A 10,383-nucleotide genomic window follows, 5' to 3' on the forward strand; every position below is an offset into this window, starting at 1 on the left:
ATTGTTGTACTTACGTTTTGAATTTTACCTACTCTTACTTTTCATAGGCTAGCTATTTTTAATAAATATGTACATGAGTATGGTCGAGAGACGGGGAGGGAGAGCAATGATCAAAATATATTTTATTGTTATTATTAATATTATTATTATTAAGAGATTTTCTATTCATTTACATACCAACCACAGATTCCCCTCACCTCCCTCCTCCCGCCCCCCCAGCCTTCCCCCCAGCTCCACCCATTCCCACCTCCTCAAAGGCAAGGTCTCCCATGGAGAGTCAGCAGAGCCTGGAACACTGAGATGAGGCAGGTCCAATCCCCTCCTCCCTATATCAAGGCTGCACAAAGTGTCCCACCATAAACACTAGGCTCCAAAAAGCCAGCTCACGCACCAGGGACAGGACCCGATCCCACAAGCTAAATGACTGTCTCACCTATCCAGAGGGCCTAGTCCAGTACCATGGGGGCTCCTCAGCTATTGGTCCATAGTTCATGCGTTTCCACTACTTTGGCTGGCTGTTTCTGTACATTTTCCCATTATGATCTCGACATCCCTTGCTCATAGAATCCCTCCTCTCTCTCATCAATTAGAGCTCCGTCTGTCACCCAGCTGTGGATCTCTGCATCTGCTTCCATCAGTCATTAGATGAGGGCTCTATGATGACAATTAGGGTATTCAGCCATCTGATCACTGGAGTATGCCAGTTCAGGCACCCTCTCGACTATTACCAGTAGTCTAAGGTGGGGTCATCCTTGTGGATTTCTGGGGACTTCCCTAGCACTGTGTTTCTCCCTATTCCCATGATGTCTTCTTTTGTCATGGTATCTCTGAAAAGAGATATCTTGATGGAGTGTACTGTTAAGGGGATGGGGAGAAAGCTGCAGCTAGGGAACACCCTAAGAACTCACAAGATTGTCCCCAGCTAAGACGCATAGCAATGGTGGAGAGGGTGCTTGAACTTAGCCATCCCCTGCACTCAGATTGGTGTCTATTCTAATTGTCATCATAGAACCTACATCCAGTAACTGATGGAAGCCGATGCAGGGACCCGGAGCCAAGCACTTGGCCAAGATCCTGGAGTTCAGTTGAAAAGAGGGAAAAGGGGTTGTAAGAGCAAGGGGCAATCAGAATCATGATGGGAAAAACCACAGAAATAGCTGACACAAGCAAACAGGAGCTCATGGACTCTGGACTGACAGCTGGGGAGCCTGCATGGGAACGAACTAGGCCCTCTGAATGTGGCTGAAAGTTGCATGGCTTGATGTGTTTGTGGGTCCCCTGGCAATGGGACCAGGACTTACTCTGATACACAAACTGGCTTTTTAGACCCCATTCCCTATGGTGCGATGCCTTACTCAGCCTTGATGCAGCGCGGAGGGACTAGGTCCGACCACAACATGGTATGACAGCCTGTGTGGATTACCCAAGGGAGGCCTTACCCTCTATGAGGAGGGGATGGGGGTTGGATGGGGGTAAGTGGGTAAGGAGCAGGAGAAGAGGAGGGAGGGGGAACAGGGTTTGGTATGTAAAAGGATAGAAAATTTTATTATTTTAATAAAAAATTATATAAAAATAATCTGTACATGAAAGAATTGGAGATAGTATCTCAGTGATGTTGTTTTCATACAGAATGTGTTTATTTTAACTTCTAAACACATTATGACAACAGACTTCTTTAACCAATTTAAAAAGTGAACTGGTATTTTTTTGGACCACTACTAAAAATATCTGGTGGTTTTGTTGTTGTTTGTTTGTTTGCAAACCAAAGCTCCTCTTCTAAGAAATATGTCCCCACATCAACCAAGTAGTCTTCATAAACTCTGCACAGCTTTTTATCTGTTTCTAGATGTGCACACTTTGAAGAGAAAGTTACACCAAATGCCAACCTGTCCTCCGGGATAAAGTTTTTGCTGCTATTGTAGCTTTAAGATGACTTCAAATAACTCTTTTCCGTCAAGATTTCTAGTTGTTCTTAGCTCGAAGGTTGATCTAAAGCCAACTAGTCCACCTTTGCTCTAAGAAAAAGTTTCAAATGATTTATTTTTAAACATGAAACATGTAATATGTCTTTTTTGGTTAATATACACCTGTCCTCAATGAGTTACAATGTGTAAGCCATCATAAAGAATTTAACTCCGTGGATGCAGTAAAACATTCATTGAGAACCACGAATTGCCTTAAACATTTTAAACTAATAAAGACAAGTTTACAGTTTCATAAAAAATCTCTTTTTATTCTCAACAGGGAGTTAGAAATAAGAAAAGCCAGAATTTTTGCACGTTTGAAATTTGAGTCATTGGATTATTTTACAGTGTTGCTGAATTCTGAGTTATAAATAGAAGCATGAATGGAAATATTTGAACTAGAAATGAAGGACTAAACAAGTTAAAACAGATTTATCTAATAAAATAAAATATTATTCAATTCAAAAGTCATTTATGAAATAGTTACTTTTGCAAGCTATTCAAATACATACTGTTGAAGGGGCTGTAAATTAACTTTTATCCCCCTTGTAATATTTGTTATTAATTTAGATTGAATAATTTTACCTCTGTATAATATCACAAGAATATATTTTTTTTTCATTACTGAAAAATTCAATTACATAAGTAAAGTCCTGGTGTAACTTTTTTTTATGCTGTTAGGGTTTGAAATAACACTTAATTAGAAAGGTTTCATTTGATATGAAGAGGAAAAATGTCATTTCCCAGTGACTTGTCAGCAACATCCTACTCCCAAGTTGTCTTGCCTGTGTCTTTTGCTTGAATAACACATTAGGCAGTTTTAGCTGAAAAAAAAAGAACCTCAAATAATTATATTTCATTTCATTCACTCAATTATTTAACTGACACTGTCATGAGTCAATAGATTAAGACAAGTCATAATTAATTTGAATGACAAAATTTTAAATTATTGTACATATGGTGTCCACTGTTGCAATAGTGACTTAAACAACATGGGAGCAACAACTACTATCAGCTTTGATTGAAGTCCCTCTCCATAAGCTGAAACCCTTATCTGGAACCAGTATTTGATCAAGAACCTGTGGCACAAGAAGTCATAGCACAAGGGGAGAACCTACTACTATTATTCGGCAAAATGAACATAGAGTGTTAAACCAACCCCTAATACCTTTTCTTTGTATCCCCATAGATTCATAAATCTCTCAACACTCACCAGAGAAGCCTCTATATTCAGTAGATGTCAATTCACAATGAGACACACAACTGACCAATGATCAGAGAATAAGAGACTGGAATGTTCAGCCTTAAATGGAACATACATAATGCACCTCTCCTCCCACACCTCAGAAATCTTTGAAGAAGAGGAAGCAGAAAAGACTATAAGAGCCAGTGATAGTAAACAAATACAAATAAACAATGTCCTAAATGTCTAAATGAGAACTCACCTTGGGCTGGACAAGGCAGAACATGTCTTTGATCCCAGCACTCAGGAAGCAGAGATGAACAGACCTCTGAGGACAGCATGCTCTACAAAGCAAGTTCCAGGACATTCATGACTACACAGAGAAACCCTGAAACCTTGCCTGATAAACAAACAAACAGGAAAAAAAAGAAATCAAAAAAAGAACTCAATACAGTTACAGTAGCATCCACAGACCTGTATAGGCTCAAGCTAGACCAAATCTTACCATGGAAAGGGAAAGTATATTGCTGTGGGATGGTCTGTATGTCAAGTGTGTTGTTGATTGGTCAGTAAATAAATCACTGATTGGCCATTGGCTAGGCAGGAAGTATAGGCGGGACAAGGAAAAGAATTCTGGGAAGTGGAAGGCTGAGAGAGAAACACTGCCAGCCGCCATCAGGACAAGGAAGATGTAAGGTACCAGTAAGCCATGAGCCATGTGGCAAAGTAAAGATTAATAGAAATGGGCTAAATATAAGAGTAAGAGCTAGACAATAACAGGCCTGAGCTAATGGCCAAGCAGTTTAAATAATGTAAGAGTCTGTGTGTTTATTTTATAAGTGGGCTCTGGGACTGGTGGGACTTGGTGGCGGGAGCTGGAGAGAAATTCTCCAGCCTGAGAGAGATTTGCCCTGACCATGGGCCAGGCAGGAAAACTCCAGCTACAAATGGCGTCCAACGTGGTGGCAAGAGTTTCCACCTAAAAACTTAGAAAAAAGATTCTAAAACGGAACTAAAAACAGCTTCCTAATTGTCTCTCTCAAATGAGCGGCAGCTGCCGGTTTGAGCTACTGGCGGGTTCCTAGCGTGCGCTCTGGACCTGCAGTATGGTGGGAATGAGGCCTCTGCAAGTAGCACATTAAACTGTGTGGTGGATTTAGCCTTTGCTAGTACAAAACAAAAAAAGAGGTTTCTGGGCTACACGCTACTTTGGTAAAAGTGTAGACCCACTATTTCTGAGAGTTATGGCTCCCAGAGCTGGCAGAAAGCGGACCGCCGCCATGTTGGGAAGCTGAAGTGGGCGGAGCCAGCAGCCACTGCGCCGTTTCAGGCTTAGAAGGCTGCAGTTTAAAGCAATAGGCTCAAGCTAATATAAAAAAATAAGCCACATAAAGATGACTACCACACAGAGAATCTGGATTATGTTCTCTTTGATATTCGTAACTGCAGAAAAACATTTGATTGTAAAAGCTTTTGAGTTATGCCAAAATGTATATTTTAAAGGTACCTTGACTTCAAAATTTGGATATAAGGATATGTTGCTTTGGAAAAGAGTCTCTGCTCTTGTTTCCACAGAAAGCCAGAGACTATGGATTTGTTCCAGATTAAGATACATCAGGTTTGACCAGCCAAGACCCCCTGAAAGGTCTCCAATGACACCATGGCCCAGATGATTCAACATCCAGAATGGTTTCAAGTCAACTGGCTCAGATATACAGCCTCACGGACTACTCCATGATCCTAAAATTTTCTTTCTGTCTCCAGAAGATACAGCGCCCCCCTCCAGCAGGAAGTAGTAAGAGAAGCTACGCCCAAATTCCCAAATATACCAAGCTGGCTTTAGAGATGGAATTGGCTCACTCCCCCTCTAAACCCAGACATATTGCTCAAAAAAAAAAAAAAATGGTTAAGAGATTCTTGTGTCCCAAATCAGAAGAGCCCTCTGGTGTGGGACAGAGAAAAAACAATATTTTTATTTAAATCAGGTTGATTATAAATACAATCTCTTTCTAAAACAAAAAGGGGGATAGTTTAGATATGATAGGATGAAAGGGTAGATTAATGAACCTACTTTTAAAGAGTAACAACTTGTTTAAAATGTTTTACATTGCTATAGATTTTAGTTTATTGATACAAATTTAAACTTAATTTTGTTATACTGTATATATATTTCTATTCTTGTTTGAGGTATTATGTTTATGTAACTCATTTAAAATTATAATGGATAATTAAAAAATAGATTAATAATTAGTCATCTATGATAATCATATTTGTAGCCATGTTAGTTAAGTCTTCTAGGTATACATAGTTATATTTCAGATAGATAGGTAGTCTTCAAACACTTCAAAGACCTACAGAATATGGCATTTAAAATGTTTTAAAAATTTAGACTTTCTGGACAGTGAGACATGTCTGCTCCTGACAGCACCGATTTACTTCAGAGAGGAGGATGGGCATCGAAGACACTCCATACGGAGTTTATCTTCACCTTGACAAAAATAGCCATTTGGGCAAGAAACTGTTCTTGCCTGGACTGCCTGATCAACTGGACATGCAGGACCCATACAAAGGTGACCACTGAACTTTGCTTGACAAAATGGTCCTTCAGGTTCCTGCTTTGCAGAGAAATCTGCCAGACATTCTACAGGACACAGAGAAAAGTGAATAAGAGACTCTAGGCCTGTGGGCTGAAGACAGATGCCCCAACTTTACAAGAGAACTTTGAATGACTGTCCAGGCTGCCAGCTGTCTCTGTCTACCCTACAAGACTCCTAAAAGTTGCTTATATCCTTCTCCATTTCTCAGGTAGTAGTATATCCTTCTGAGGTCTTTGATGTGGTTAAAGACTAGATACTTACAATTTTCCTTAGTTATAATAAAAGATAAGTTAGATATAAAACCTTAAACTTACAAATATAAGATAGATAGGATCTATTCTTTAATATTGTAACTGTAATTCTTGCTTGATAATTGTTTTGTTATATGTAATTTTACTATGTTAAAGTTAAAACCTTCCTTTTTAAGAAAAGAAAAGGGGAAGTGCTGTGGGATGGTCTGTATGTCAAGTGTGTTGTTGATTGGTCAGTAAATAAATCACTGATTGGCCATTGGCTAGGCAGGAAGTATAGGCGGGACAAGGAAAAGAATTCTGGGAAGTGGAAGGCTGAGAGAGAAACACTGCCAGCCGCCATCAGGACAAGGAAGATGTAAGGTACCAGTAAGCCATGAGCCATGTGGCAAAGTAAAGATTAATAGAAATGGGCTAAATATAAGAGTAAGAGCTAGACAATAACAGGCCTGAGCTAATGGCCAAGCAGTTTAAATAATGTAAGAGTCTGTGTGTTTATTTTATAAGTGGGCTCTGGGACTGGTGGGACTTGGTGGCGGGAGCTGGAGAGAAATTCTCCAGCCTGAGAGAGATTTGCCCTGACCATGGGCCAGGCAGGAAAACTCCAGCTACAGTATATACAAAATACCCCTAGCCAAGGAACTATGGGGAGTTGATATATGCTGAGAGAGGGACAGTCAGTTTTCTGACACTCATCCTAGGTGTCCATGGTCCATGATCCAGTGGAAGGAAACCCATTCATGGATACATGGGCATCACAAGCTGGATTTGAAGTATGAATGAAAAACAGATAGTTCTTTATATACTTTGGAGATCAGTCCTCTGTCAGATGTGGGATTGGTGAAGGTATTTTCCCATTCTGTAGGCTGTCTTTTTGTGTTGTTGACCATGTCTTTTGTGCTACAAAAGCTTCTCAGTTTCAAGAGGTCCCATTTATTAATTGTTGTTCTCAGTGTCTGTGCTGCTGGTATCATATTTAGGAAGTGATCTTCCTGTGTCAATGCGTTTAAGAGTACTTCCTACTTTCTCTTCTATTAAGTTTATTGTAACTGGATTTATTTTGGGGTCTTTGATCCACTTGGATTTGAGTTTTGTGCATGGTAACAGATATGGATCTACTTGCAGTCTTCTACATGTTGATATCTAGTTATGCCAGCACTATTTGTTGAAGATACTTTCCTTTTTCCATTGTATAGTTTTGGCTTCTTTGTCAAAAATCAGGTGTTCATTGGGTGGTTAGCAATGTGGGACTGGACCTCTGAGGAACTGGAGAAGAGTGAACATGGTCAAAATTATTTGTACAGAATTCTGAAAGAACTAATAAATATAGAAAAATAACTATTTTCAATTTGGAATTGATTAGCTCCACTCAAGATTTTCATTAAATAATTATTAACTAATTATTTGTATAACATTTCATAACTACATGATTAAAGATTACAAACATCTAAGCCCTGATGTTTCATATGGAAGGAAATGGATGGAAAATGTCTCATTCAAAATAATTAAAATAAATGTAAAATAAAATATGTATAATTGTATGCCTGTGTGAGATGGAACTTTCTGTGTTTATGTTACTGTATTTTTTTCCATATTGACAGGTCAAAATATATTTATACTGACTGGTTCTTCACCAAAATTAATTGGTAGTAATTTAGCTTTTTCATTACTTTTAGTTTTGCATTTCTGACATAATTTCATTTAACTTATGCATCGGGAAAAATTACATTTGATTTAACGTATTACTTAAGATTTATGGATTGAACAATTTTCTGAAAATAATCATAGCAAAACTATTGTATCTACCCAAATTGTTACATAACTTCTCATAACTGTTTAAATAACCAATGACACAAATGAAATCAGAATGAAATTCTAAAGATTACTATCATTAATTTATTTTATATGTTATCAAATATTATTGTTGACAATAAATAATAAAGAAGATCAATTATCTAGATGACACTAGGTAATTAATCAGTTACAACATATTAAATAATGAATTTACTTGATGATGATGCATGTAATAAATAGCAGTATTTTATGCATTTATCTGGAAATATAAGTAATAAAATAGTAAATCATCCATCAATAATTATGGTACAGATAATAACTAAGTAATGCAATTAATTACTACTATTTGTTATGTGCACTCATCATGGAGTTGATAATTGATTGCTTAAAGAATGTCTTTTAAAACAAAATTTACTCAAAATTAGCACACCAGTAAGAACCCTGCTTTATTTATTTCCTCTCAATCTGTATTTACAGGAGGTGTCTGAGACATGAGGCCTCTATCTTTTTATTATGTGCCACACATTCATTTCGCAAAACTTATTTGTATGTATTTATTGAATAAATCTATCTGCCTCCGCTGATTAAATTTTCTAATCAAATTGCTTAGTTGGAAGTGTAATTAACTTCATGGGCAACATTCTCACTCCATTTGTTGTGGATGCCAGACCTATATACTCATAATAACATCGGTGTTTTTTTTTTTTTCATAAAATCTAAGAAACTGAGTGCAATAATAAATCTCTCCATATGTGACTCTGCCATTTACTACTACAGAGTTGGGAAGTAGTTTTTTCTTGGATGAAAGTTGAGAATTAGTTTATTCCCTGATGAATGCCAACCTCAGGTATAACTTAAAAAATGCAGACACCCAAATAGTAAGAGTATTTTCTAAATGGAAAATACAAATATTCATAATAACAGAAAGTATATATTTTACTATTAAAATCCTTTTGCAATTAGTCCCTTTCTTAAAGAGAAATTTGTTTATGTATGGGTCCAGAAAAGTTTTTGCAAGCATGATTGCTCTTGTTAGGGAGTTGGCAAGCAGAAAGCAGAAGAGTTGCTCATAGGCTTTTGCTAAAGGACTTTTATCTAACGAAAAAAAGGAAGAGAAAAGGGAGAAAGTGAATATGGTATCAGGACTTGCGTGAGTCAAGCATTTATGGACTTTCTCCTCCTTGCTATGCTGTCTTAGCCATGGACAAATGCCATATCCCATTAAGGAATTTGGCTATGTAAACTGGACGCTCTCCAAAGCCTCAGTGTGTCAAGATGAAAAATAAATAAATATTGGAGCCAGGATGTTACACATCTTATCTTCTGAGAGCTGTTAACTCAGAGTTACCATATGTTGTGGCTGTTTATGGTTAGAATGGTCAAGATCATTATTGGGGATCTTGAGCCCCAATACTAATCTTTGTGTCAGGAATTCTGTTTCACAGCAAGTCTTCTGCAGTCAGGTCTTGGCAAATCTTCAAAGCTAGCCTTCAAAGTCAGATAGCTTAAAACTGTGCAAGCTTATTTAGATTTTATTAAATGGTATGATTTAGCAGATTTTGGGGCCTCTTGAAACTTTGTAAGCCATCATAGAGAAAAAAGTTAATATATGAAGCTATGTTTCAATAACACAATATTAAATTTATATAATAGTTTTTTTTTTTCAACTTGGATTTCAAACACATTGGGATTTCTCTAGGGTGGAGAACACAGGATGTTTGTTTGCTTTTAATGTAGTCATTGCTTCTCATGCTGAAATATATAGTCAGAGGGTCACATTATCCACACCATTTGAAATTTACTTAAAAAATTATGTGTGTGTTTATGTATGAGTACATGCTATGAATGCACAGGTTCTCATAGAAGCTTGGAGTTGGACAAAAGATTCACTAGAGCTATAAGCTGCCCGTGTTGGATGTGGAAAAACAACTTGAGTCCTGAGAAAGAACAAGCACTCTTAACTTCTAAACCATCTCTACAGCCCCAAAGTGTCTAGTTGTCATTATTATATCATAATAATGAATGTGGGCTGCTTTCTTTTAACAAGTGGCTGGAACAATAGGTAAAACTTAACACAAATGAGGCAGGAGACTGAAGTTCATAAGTGAACAAACATAGGCATATGACTAACATATATAACTCTTAAAGGTTACATTTTTAGGACACTTGGAATTGAAAACAAATATACATGTTATCTCATTCACTTCTCCTCAGCATTTAGCTCCCAATATTATTACGAAACATATAGTTTTATTTATTAATTTTATTTTATTAGTTTAATAGTGTTTAATATTTTTAACTTCTATATATTATATTAGGAACATTTTCAACCCCTCTTCCATCTCCTTCTTAATCCATTTTTACTACTGTATTCCATACCCTCCCAACTTTGTGTGCTTGTTTCTTTATGAAACCCATTGAACAGTATTACCTACACACATTTAGGTATGTGGCCAGCCACTGGAGTGTGTTGGACCTGTCAATGGCAACAACCTTAAAATGAACTAATTTTATTTCTCCTGGAAGCTATCAATTACCAATAGCTTCTCAGTTTTGGGTGGACATTGTTCCCATTTTCCCCTCTTCACTGTGGG

The sequence above is a fragment of the Peromyscus eremicus genome, chromosome 2 (assembly GCF_949786415.1).
Source record: "Peromyscus eremicus chromosome 2, PerEre_H2_v1, whole genome shotgun sequence".
Lineage (NCBI taxonomy): Eukaryota > Metazoa > Chordata > Mammalia > Rodentia > Cricetidae > Peromyscus > Peromyscus eremicus.